Source organism: Mytilus edulis, chromosome 5 (assembly GCF_963676685.1).
Source record: "Mytilus edulis chromosome 5, xbMytEdul2.2, whole genome shotgun sequence".
NCBI lineage: Eukaryota > Metazoa > Mollusca > Bivalvia > Mytilida > Mytilidae > Mytilus > Mytilus edulis.
The window spans coordinates 36,714,052-36,725,984 of NC_092348.1; positions in this window are offsets into that span (position 1 = coordinate 36,714,052).

Here is an 11,933-nt window from a genome sequence, read left to right on the forward strand (position 1 = left end):
TAGAACCTGTTATGTACATACAACATACATTATAACTTGTAAACAGTAATTTGCAAATAAAGATTTGTCAAATATATATGCCGGATGTGCATGTTACGCGTAAACTAGATGCTACATAATGTTTATAGGTTACTTAAGAAAAAAGGTTGAAAACCTCTTACTTTTCAAATCAAAGACAAACGATTTTATTCTAGTACAATTGATGTGCTATCATGTTAAATTATACTATTGTTGCATGCATGTATACCTACGAAATCAGTTTATGGTGATGGTTTAGACAATGACTGCGACGGTAAAATAGATAAAGAAATATGTAACTGATAACAAAAAACAAGGCAAGCAGTTTAAGATACAAAATCAAACTTCCTCGTAGTGTGAATTATATTCTTCTTACGAATTCGCTTTAAATTTGAAAGCAAATGTTTAGATAATATTCACAGTGTAGATACTATTCTGTACGCTATCCGGAAGTCGCGATTTTCGAAGCGATGATTTCCAACTGGCTAACAGGACGGTTTTGCCTACGGTAATTTTTCTCATCATTTGTTTACTCCTATATCTACAAAGTGCTTTGGACATCTTCAAGGTATATATAGCATCATAAATATGAGTTACTGTAACAAAAACATGCATTAGAATATAAAATATACGTGTGCATCACATCAACTTGGTAGAAAAAAGTTAAATCGATGGACAATTTTGCTCTCGTAGTACAAAGCAAATAATCTTTTATTGCAAATATTTGCATCAGTTTACAGTTAAATATATACTGTTTCAATATTCTTTCCGTATTTAAGTAGAATATTCGTATTTCCCATAAAAAATATGTTTTCCTTGAGGATCCCAAAATAAATTACTGTACGATCAGTCTAGAACTGACTGTATTCTAGAAGCGATTTCAGATTTTTTGACTGTATGACCAGTCGTGATTTTGAAGAAAAAACAACAGCAATTTGAAGGTATATACATGTACGTGTATATGTGATGTTATGAACTATCAAGGGAACTATAACGTGTAATTACTTTCATCAGACAATACAAATATATTTCTGATGAATTTTTTACATGGCAAAATAATTGTATTTTTGTTCCATCAGTCTTATTTAAAATCAAATGCCTAAAACGTAATACATGATTCGCTTGTGAACTTTGTAATAGTGTATCGTTACAGTTATCTGTTTATAGCTATTACATTTTTAAAGATTATTTACACCGTCCTCCGTTGACCAATTGATGATAACATAAATAACAAAAAATGGATAAAGACAGCTTTGTGTAGGGGGTTAATTCGTGTGATATAATTTTGGTAAGTTTACAGTAATAGAAGGTCCATAATGCATTTATCCAGTCAAAATGGAGCAATTTCAGAAAACTTTAATGATTGGTTTAGGAGGTGTTGGAAATACCTGATGGGTGCCCCCATATAATGCAATGTTCAAGTCCGTATCTTATGTAAAGTAACCCCATAAAAGATTTTTACTAAAATTCGAAATAGACGGCGCACAATACAGTCATTATCATTTATGATAAGGAATCCGAATAAGATTAATTAATAGTTGTATTAATGACGGAGTAAAAAAAAGTCCCTTTTTTTAACTATCAATGCATTTGTATGGGAACATATATTTGAAATCCCCTTTTCTCCTGGATTGGACACCTCTCCATTTAAAAATGGCCAGAACCCCCATGTATATAAAGTGGTTTATGAGGAGATGCGCTTACAAAACCGGCGACACATATTGTACCGGTCCAACGGACGAACGGAAAGACGGACTTCTTTATCACTATAACCCTCCGCTTGACAAAGTGGTGTACAATTGAGTGTCAAAGAGACAGCTCTACATCTTAAACAAAGTGAAGGAACTGGGATCAATTATAGGCTACAGTACGGCCTCGAATGTGTGTAAATACATGCATTTTTATTTAACAACTAAATCTGTGTGTTTGTACAATTCTGAGTATAACGGAGGACATTTCTGAAACTTATATACTAGTATACATCAAACCTTCTTCTTATTTTAGCAACATTTAAACATCCGTATACGTAATGTAGTAAGTCGAGTACACCCTATTAAGCTAACAAATGTTTCATAAGTGTTCAGGATGTGAATGCATTAAAATATATTTGTGTTATTTAGAAAAATGTCACCTTCTAATGTATCGTAAATAACTTTGAAATCACCACTAGAATACAGTGACATAAAGATTGATCATACAGTTTTAAAATATACAAGCGAGACTGATCGTACAGTGAGAAATTCAAACAAGTGTAATTTTCTTATTTCTGGCTTCAAAGATCTGGTTGAAACTTTTACCACCACTTGAAATATACTTCATTTAGTTAATTAAGTCTGGTTTTTACGTTAATTTGTACACTAAGAGGGTAAAAAGATTGTTCTTAGATTCGCCGACTGATTTTTCTTAGTGATGCACTTGAACATCTCTTGATTAAGGCAAAGATACGAATAATGAATGTGCGGAATTTAATTCTAAACCATTTGAGAATATCGATGTCGGCTGAATTAATCATTAAGCAATGTACAGATGATCAACTTACCGTTTAATTCAGTATACCCATCAAATTTAAAATGTGATTCAAAAAGTTCTCGCTTCGAAAATCGCGACTTCCGGATAGCGTACAGAATAGTATCTACACTGTGATATTGAAAATATAACTAATGAGAGTTTATAGGGAAGTATTTTTAGTTTTTAAAGGCTATTTATACGAGAAAGATATTTTAAAACATTGATCGATTCATTTTGGAGAAGTTTTAACACCGGTTCTATTTAATAGTCAATCAAACATAAGGCATATAATATTTGATTGCAATTAATATCATTAGATAACATGGAATAATAATTCGCTAACATTAATTGATGATAATCGAGACTAATAATGCTAGGTACACTTAAGTTACTTCTAAGTAACAAGAAGTGTTAATGCACGATAAATAATAATATCAATTTTAATTACAGTGGTCAATCAAAATCAAAGATTCTTTTAACATTTTTAAACAGTAAAATGTATTTTAAAAGCAGACTGTTATTGCTCGTACACTCAAAATTTTCTCAAATATTTTTTTCTATTATGTTGCATTGTAGAAACAAATTATTTGGTTAATTGGATCAAACCAATGTTTGGAATAATTTAGATGGTACGGAGTTATAGTTACGAAACTGTTGTCAGATCATTAAAGATGACATATTTTGGTTTTAATATTGATTCACTCATAGGGTCTTTGCATTGGAAATAAACACATTTATTCTAAAACCAGTTTTTGGCATGATACATGTTATGTTCTTCATATATATTTTATGATGGTATGACACTAAATCCATAACAGGAGGGATACTGCTGAATATTCATATGATAATGAAATAAGCTTTCAGTCAATTTAATTGAGGTCTGGTGCTACCATATTAGTAACCGCTAGTAGTCTTTTTTAATGTATGTATCATTGTCATTAAACTCAGTTTCTTTTGTTACCTATTGTGACATTTTTAAACTGTCTCACTTAACTATTGCTGTCTGTTTGGTTTTTCTACAGTGGCTAGAGGTATAGAGGGACAGTTGGGATCTCACAAAACATGTTTAACTCCGCCCGCATTTTTGCACATGTCCCAAGTCAAGAGCCTCTGTAGCTTGTTAGTCTTGTATGATTTTTTTTAAATCTTATCTCAATATGTTTTTGAGTTTAGTATGAAGTCAAGTATCACTGAACTAGTATACCGTTTGTCTGTAGATGCCAGCTGAAGCTCTCATCCAGGCTTTTTGTGTGCTGAAGACCCATTGGTGGCCTTCGGCTGTTTTCTGCTTTTTAGTCGGGTTGTTGTCTCTTTGACACATGCCTAATTTCCACTCTCATTTTCATTTACTTTAATAGTCTTTAACTTTTTGGTTTTGCACAGTTGTTGTAGTTGCCATTACAACATTAAGCTGAATATTCGGATATGTGTTCAATATATATCAGGGCTTCAGTTATTTTCCTTCTGACGTTGTATCCAAATAATAAAGAAATACTTGCATGTTAGATTTTATATTTGTTAACTATGAGTAAATACACAGTGCGAAAGTAACAAGTGTAGGTCTATTTATATGTCAACAGCAGTTTCAAATTCTTATTTTAATCTTTTTTGACAGTACAGATGATGATGACGATGGAAGGCTTGAGGAAGATTGTACCGATCCTATTACAGGTATTCAGATAATATCACACAGTATTTAATTGTTCGGTTACTTTATTGAGACAACGCATAACACACGAAAACTTTAAGTTGTTTTCTTTTAAAACATGTTAAAACAAAAACAGTTACAACCATTATTTTTAGAAAAGAAGTTTAAAAAATCCATGTGCATAAATATTGAATCATATTGTATTAGTGGAGTAGAAAATGTTAACCAATTCGAAGCAATTGGCCACTCCTAAAAAGGAATTGTTGTGCCTGCTTGTCCGTTCGGCGAATAATTCATTAGTTTGTCTGTCTGTTTCACTTCATTTCAGCGACTCAATTTTAGTGAAATTTTTACAGAACCTTTAGTATTGGATGACATTATGCACCTTCATATTTTAGAATAATTGTTTTGTCAGTGTTTCATTTATTTCTTATAAAAAACTTAAACAATGTAATGTCTGAAAGACAATTTAAATCGTTATCCTTCTATAACAATGAAATACACTATAGAAGCCTTCTTACATAATGCCATTTGCATTTCCTGTTTTATTTAGCGAATTATCTAATTGTTAAGAGTTTAATAAGCAAAAGATGGAATTGACTTAACTTGGGAATTTGATGGGTATTTGCACTCTTCTCAAGAGATTTTTGGTGAAAATATTTTTTTAGTATTATGTATGTTGTAATTGTGTTTCCGTCTCTTGTTCCTGTTGTGTTTACTATGCCTTAGTAATTAGGAAGAACAGCTGTTAATCGATGCTGTAAGATAGTAAATCCCTGACTTCCAAACCAAAACTTTTTTTAGTTGATGGCTTTTGGGGTTCTTGGGGTCCATGGTCTGTTTCGTTTTCAGTCACCTGTGGCAAAGGTGTGCAGTTTCGAATCAGAACATGTGATAATCCAGCTCCAACGTATAGAGGAAAAAATTTAACTTGAAGCCGACACGATATTATGCCTTGTTATACAAGAGTGAATTGTCCTAGTGAGTATACAAATATGAGTTTAAAATTTCTTTTCAAATTTGCTGCTTTTCTTAAAAAAACTATTAAATTTTTGAATACTTTAATTTAGTTAAGTTCATCCTACAACATTGTTTCTTTCAGATAACCTGAAAATAATCAATATCAATGTGTCAGTACTGGAAAAGAGCGGCCAACGATACTAAAATGACACTCAAACTTAGAAGTCTAAAATAAATTGACAATGCAATGGCAAAAAAACGGGAAAAAATTACCGAAAGACAACATAAATTAATGACTCAGTAACACGAACCCCATTAAATACCAGGGATGACATCTTGCTCTACGTATTGCACTTGCCGTGCTGTTCATATAAATACACACCCGATGATAAATCAAGTTCAGTTGTGACATTTGAAGAATATGTATTTCATAATAAGTAAGAAGCTAAGCTCCGAATTATTATAAATCTTATGTTAATAAGTTAGGAAGGGGTTTCGTGGAGAACTTGTAAGTCCCGAAGAAATGAGGTTCTCCGTGGTTTTAAACTTCATTCTTTATTCGGCTTTCTAATTTTACCGATTCGAGTGTTACTGGTGTGTTTTTTGTATACGAAACGTGTGTTTGATGTATAAAACAAATCTAATAATGGTATATATGGAGAGGTATTTTTAGCATTTGGCAGATAGGATTAACATATAACAACCATAATTGAGGCAGTGTGCTAACAGCTATTGTTTGGCATCTAAATGTGCATAACGTAAAATGATTAAAAACAGTAAATGGTTCGGTTCATTTTATTTCTGATATTTGACAGACATATACCTTGTACTTTCTAAATGTTTGTGGCAGATATAATTTTTTTAGATTCTCGAATTTAGTGGTTCAAAACGGGGTCTCATCATACCTTTTCTTCTATTAGAAACAATATAAAACATTCATTGAACAGAAAATATTGGTTAATGTAAGCAGATTAAACGATAATGTGTATTTCCTTCAAAGAAAAACCAGATTACATTACAAACACAATTAAATTTTATATAATTCAAATTCAAATTCAAATTCAAATATTTATTGCCATGTAAACTTTAAACATTAAGTTTGTGACATACAAAATAATAAACAATATAACTATATTTCGCATATATATATATACACAATCATTCATTTACAGTAAATATTCCAGTGTCCCCTGTCCTCAGTTCTAATGACCTTTTGATGTAGGACCCCAATTTATTTACTTGTGATGGTGTTGATGGATTGAGTATAAAAATCAACTTTTCTTCATCAGATAAATCTTTAACAGAAAAATTAAAATCCAAATTGTTAAAAAAGTTATTTCTTAGTTCCATATTTAATTTACAATCTAATATAAAATGTTTTTCGTTTTCTAATGTTTTACATTTAAGGCATAATCTCTGCTCTCTAGGAATATTAGTATGTCTGCCTTTTTCTATATTTAAATTATGGTCACTAATTCTTAGTTTTGTTATTAATTTTCTATATGTAAAGTTTGATGTTCTTAAATAGTCTTCAAAACGTAAATTTTGTTTAAGATTCTTATATAAATAAAGTTTACTTTTTTCATCAATGTTTTGTATCTTATCATGTATCAAATTTTCAAAGTAGTTTTTAGAGCTTGTTTTTATATAAACTTTAAATGAATTATTTATTTTTTTGTCTGAACTAGTATTTTGTTGAATTTGTGCTATATCTAAATTAAGTTCACTTAAAATATTTTTTACATATGTAAACCAGGAGTATACTCCTTCTGAGTCTAAGTTTTTACTAAGCGTGTAAGCTTCTTTCAAAAGAGGATTTAACTTACAGCATTCAAATCTCTTTAAATATAATAAAGTTTGTGTTTTAATATTAAATTCTATAGGAAGTCTCCCCAATTCAGCTCTAGTTGCAAGATTAGATGCATACTTTCTAGTTCCTAGTAAAAATTTACAAAAATGCAAGTGTAATTTATCAATTGGACTTTTTTCTGCAAAACTTAAAATATCTACTTCTTTTCCAGAATTTAAAGCTCTATTTTTTGCTCTAAAAAGAGATATATATGTGTCTAAATATGTAACTTCAGAGTTGTATATCATTATTGGTTTTATGAGGGAATCAAAGAGGTGGCATGCAACTTTGACTGGTAAATTATTCAAAGACTTTGTGTATGCTTTCAACCCAAATAATGCTTTTTGGGCTTTTTTGACAAGTTCTTTAGTACTATGAGACATGTTGCCATTGCATTTAATATATACATGATAGCATTGTTATTTTTAGTAAAATTACCAAACCGAAAATATAACAATCATCTAGACGATTTTTGTTGTTTTCTTCCATCTTGTATTCCAAACTTGTTATAACCAGCGTACAAAAGTCATACAAATTTTTGTTGGTTCTCAGAACTTATATAATTTGTTTGTTAAACTGTTAAATCATCAACCCTTGTTATGATTTTAACGTTAATATGATTGCAGACAACATCTTCATTATAATAACATTAACGGTACCAATTTTCCTGCACCAGATGCGCATTTCGACAAAACATGTCTCTTCAGTGATGCTCGTGGCCAAAATATTTGAAACCCAAAGCTTATATAAAAGATGAAGAGCTATAATCCAAAGGTCCAAAAAGTATAGCCAAATCCTTGAAAGGAATCAGAGCTTTGCATGAGGGAGATACATTCCTTAATTTATAATAACTAGAACACACCCGCGAAATCGCGGGCATATATACAGCTTGTAAACTGTTGTAGGATGATTTTTTGTAAAAGATATTATGTATGGAGAATTTCACAAAAGGTATCAAAAACCCTCTCCCTAAAGTCCGATATGTGTTTCATTTCTGTTAAATTCAATTATTTACGTGTTTCGTGCCTCAGACCACAATTATTCTTCTCCTTTGCTACAATGCTTCTTTTGGTAAAAGTCAAATCAAATTAAAAATTTGCACCGTTTCAAACTTGAAATAAATGTAACTGCTTATATATAGACCATTATTAGTCTAATAAAATAGGCTTCTAGAACTATCCATCGGTGGTTTTTCTTTTGAGAGCCCTATTAACATGCCAATGGTAGGATATGAATATTGTATAAATGACTAAGACCGACTAAGGCTTTTTTGAGGGGTGGTCGGAGGGGTCCTAATCCCGAAATCCCGGGCTTAAAACAATAAAATTCCGAGATGCAGAATTGAAAGAAATTCATATCCCGAAATCTCGAAATCGAAAAATATATTCCCGGATCCCGTAAGGATCAATCCCCAAAGCCCGAGCTTAAAAACACCAAATCCCGACGCCTCGAAAAGGTCCTGCCTCCCTCTAATCTCTACCTTACTTTCGTTTTTGCCAAATTACTTTTTTCCCTTTCAACAATAAATTAGTATGCCCCTTTTATGGGCATTATGTTTCTAGTCTGTGCATCCGTTCGTTCGTTCGGTCGTCAATCCGTCCGTCTCTCCCGCTTCAGGTTAAAGTTTTTGGTCAAGGTGGACTTTCTATACTAACATAGAAAGTCCCTGACAAAATACAGAGAGTCTCCATATATTAAAGTATTACAATCGTAGTTTACATGTAGATAAACGCAAAAAATAATTGTCCTCTCTAAGGAGGTATAATAGTTGTGGTTCTTGCGATCTAAACACCATGATATGAAACGCGAAAAATAATTGTCCTCTCTAAAGAGGTATAATGGGATTTGATTATTGCGATCTAAACACCATGATATAGAGAACGCTCTGAATGGCTTATTTATTTTTCATTTTTGTTATCTATCATATGACTGGTTGTACTTGTGTCACATGTTTTACGTATTTTAATATATATGCAACTGGTATGACCCCTTTAATAGTAAACATTTCAAAGAAAACAGTAGACAGAATACAGAGAGTCTCTATATATTAAAGTAGTTTATCATATACTTAGCATTAATATGATAGCTTTTGCATATGTGTAATGGGCGGAAGTGCGCAAGCCATATCTTCCCACCCGGGCTGATAACCCATGAAAAATAATTGTCCTCTATAAGGAGGTAAAATAGTTGTGGTTCTTGCGATCTAAACACCATTTCCTTTCTGTAATCTATCATACGATTGGTTGTATTTGTGCATGTTTCAAACCGAAAGTCTTATCTATGACTAAAATTTAGTGTGATGACGGAATCATATCCGGACTCCTTTTTTGTCGTTTTTCTCCCAAAATAACTCAATCTGAATAATCATAAGAATGGATGACAAATGCGACTATGCATTTTACCTATAGGGCACAGAGGCAAGATGATTGATTTATTGTGGAAGGAAGAGAAGCGACACACACAATGAGGTCTTCTCGTTTAATAGTATAGATTTCTAACATATTGTAACAGCAAATTTAAATAATACAAAAATCCGTATTTTCATGCCAGTACCGAAGTACTGGCTAATTGGCTGGTGGATACCCTCGGGGACTAACAGTCCACCAGCAGAGGCATCCACCCAGTGGTAGTAATAACATTAACGGTACCAATTTTCCTGCACCAGATGCGCATTTTGACAAAACATGTCTCTTCAGTGATGCTCGTGGCCAAAATATTTGAAACCCAAAGTTATCTACGTTCATATCCGTAGATATGGATATTTTAACACCCTGAAGTATCCAAGTACATCCTGAGGCGCATGTACAGGATACTGAAGGGTGTTAAAATATCCATATCTACAGATATGAACGTAGAAAACGAATTTATCCCCGGTCTTAGTCTAAATCTGGCGATGTTGAGAGAAATTCGACCACAAAGTTTAACGTGAAAGTAACGTTTTTTTCATTTTTTAAATATCTTTTATTGAAATTTGGGATTTTGACATATTTTTAATGGGGTGTAGGGTACTACCTTTGGTAGAACACTACAGGTAGACAAATATAAGACGTTTTTAATCTAAAGAGAGAGAAAGTGGAATACGTCGAATTTGGCAAAGTTGTGAGAGTTACCTCATAGACGTTGTGTTGTCAACTTTGGTCATTTGCATAGCTAGGTCAGTAGTCCTATTCATTGACAATGTGACAGAATAGTAATGCATTTACAAAACGAGTGCTAATAGTTGACATAATAAGATAAAATCGTAAGTGGATTAAATTACCTATTATACAGACATCATGGATAATCTACAGAATTGATATTTCATTAAGGAACAACCATGAAACTAAGGAAAACCCGCGTGAATTTTCCCGATGTAATGGTTAGCAACGTCCCGGGATATGGGTAAGCAACACTCAGGGGCTTTGGGTTTTGTAACGACATGCGTTAACCAATCAAAATCCTAGAAATATACTAAGCCGGGGATAAATAAAATTACTTACCACAAAGACCAAACGTAGCGGACAACGTTGTCTAAGGGCTGAACCACTGCAGACATGACTATCAGTACATTAGATATATGTAGCATCTACACAGTGCGTAACAGGAACCTTGGTTGTTGTAGGAACTTAAATTGTAAAAGTTCTTTATCTTAGTGTATTTATACAATCAACAGACACAGCTAATATCTTAAGAATGATGAAAAAAAACAATAAATATTGAGAAATAATACTACAAATATACTGAACATTGTAAATGTTTGATAATTTCTGTTTTTCGATTTTTATATATGTATATGATACTTTTTTGTATGTTTGCAAATGTTGCTTCTCTTCAATTGATTGACAAATCCTTGTTAACTGAATTGTTTGAGTGTATACAAGAATACAAGAAGGAATAGATGAGCTGAGACAAGAACAACTTTGCTTCAGAAGGGTTTAAAGCACTACCGAACAACTTTTCACTTTGAGAAACATCATAGAACAATGTTCGAAATGGAATGCTCCTTTGTACATCAACTTCGTAGACTTTGAAAAGACGTTTGATTCCATCCACAGGGAAAGCTTATGGTCCATCTTAAAAACTTACCACATCCCAGACAAACTCATCACAGTTATAAAACTCTTTTTTGAGAGTGCAGTCATAGAAGAAGGAATACAATCGGAATGGTTTAAAGTAAAGACTAGAGTAAAACAAGGATGTGTGATGTATTTTAAAATTGTTTGTACGCACATTGAACGACAAATTTATGTGACGTATAAAATTTTCTGACGTCAGACACTCAAATCAATAAATGTGTTCGTAGATAGTAGATGTTTTTGTGTTCTGTTAAATTGTTCCTTTTAAAATTGTTAAACGATGATAACTGATGTACCCATATTTTGACTATTATATTTATTGTGTCTGTTTATTTAACGCATCAATGTAAAAATATCGGAAATTGATGAGACTGTCATTAAAGTGAGAGGGTTAGCGCTATAGAACCAGGTTTAATCCACCATTTTCTACATTTGAAAATGCCTGTACCAAGTCAGGAATATGACAGTTCTTGTCCATTCGTTTTTGATGCGTTTTGTTATTTGATTTTGCCATGTGATTATGGACTTTCCCAATTGATCTTCCTCTAAGTTCAGTATTTTTGTGATTTTACTTTTTTCTTATTTCTGTTAGCAATTGACTATGTCATTAAACAAACAATTAAAGATCACGAAACAGGAATTAGATGGAAATTTACCACTAAACTAGAAGATCTTGATTTTGCTGACGACCTAGCACTAATGTCTTCCAAATTCCAACACATACAACTGAAAACAGATAAACTTCAAGAAAATGCCATCAAAATAGGACTAAAGATAAACACCTCTAAATTAAAAGTAAGGAAAACACCACAAATAACAACCCAGTGAAGTTAAATGAGAAAGACCTAGAGAATGTTGATACCTTCACTTACCTAGGGGGAATAGTAACACCAAA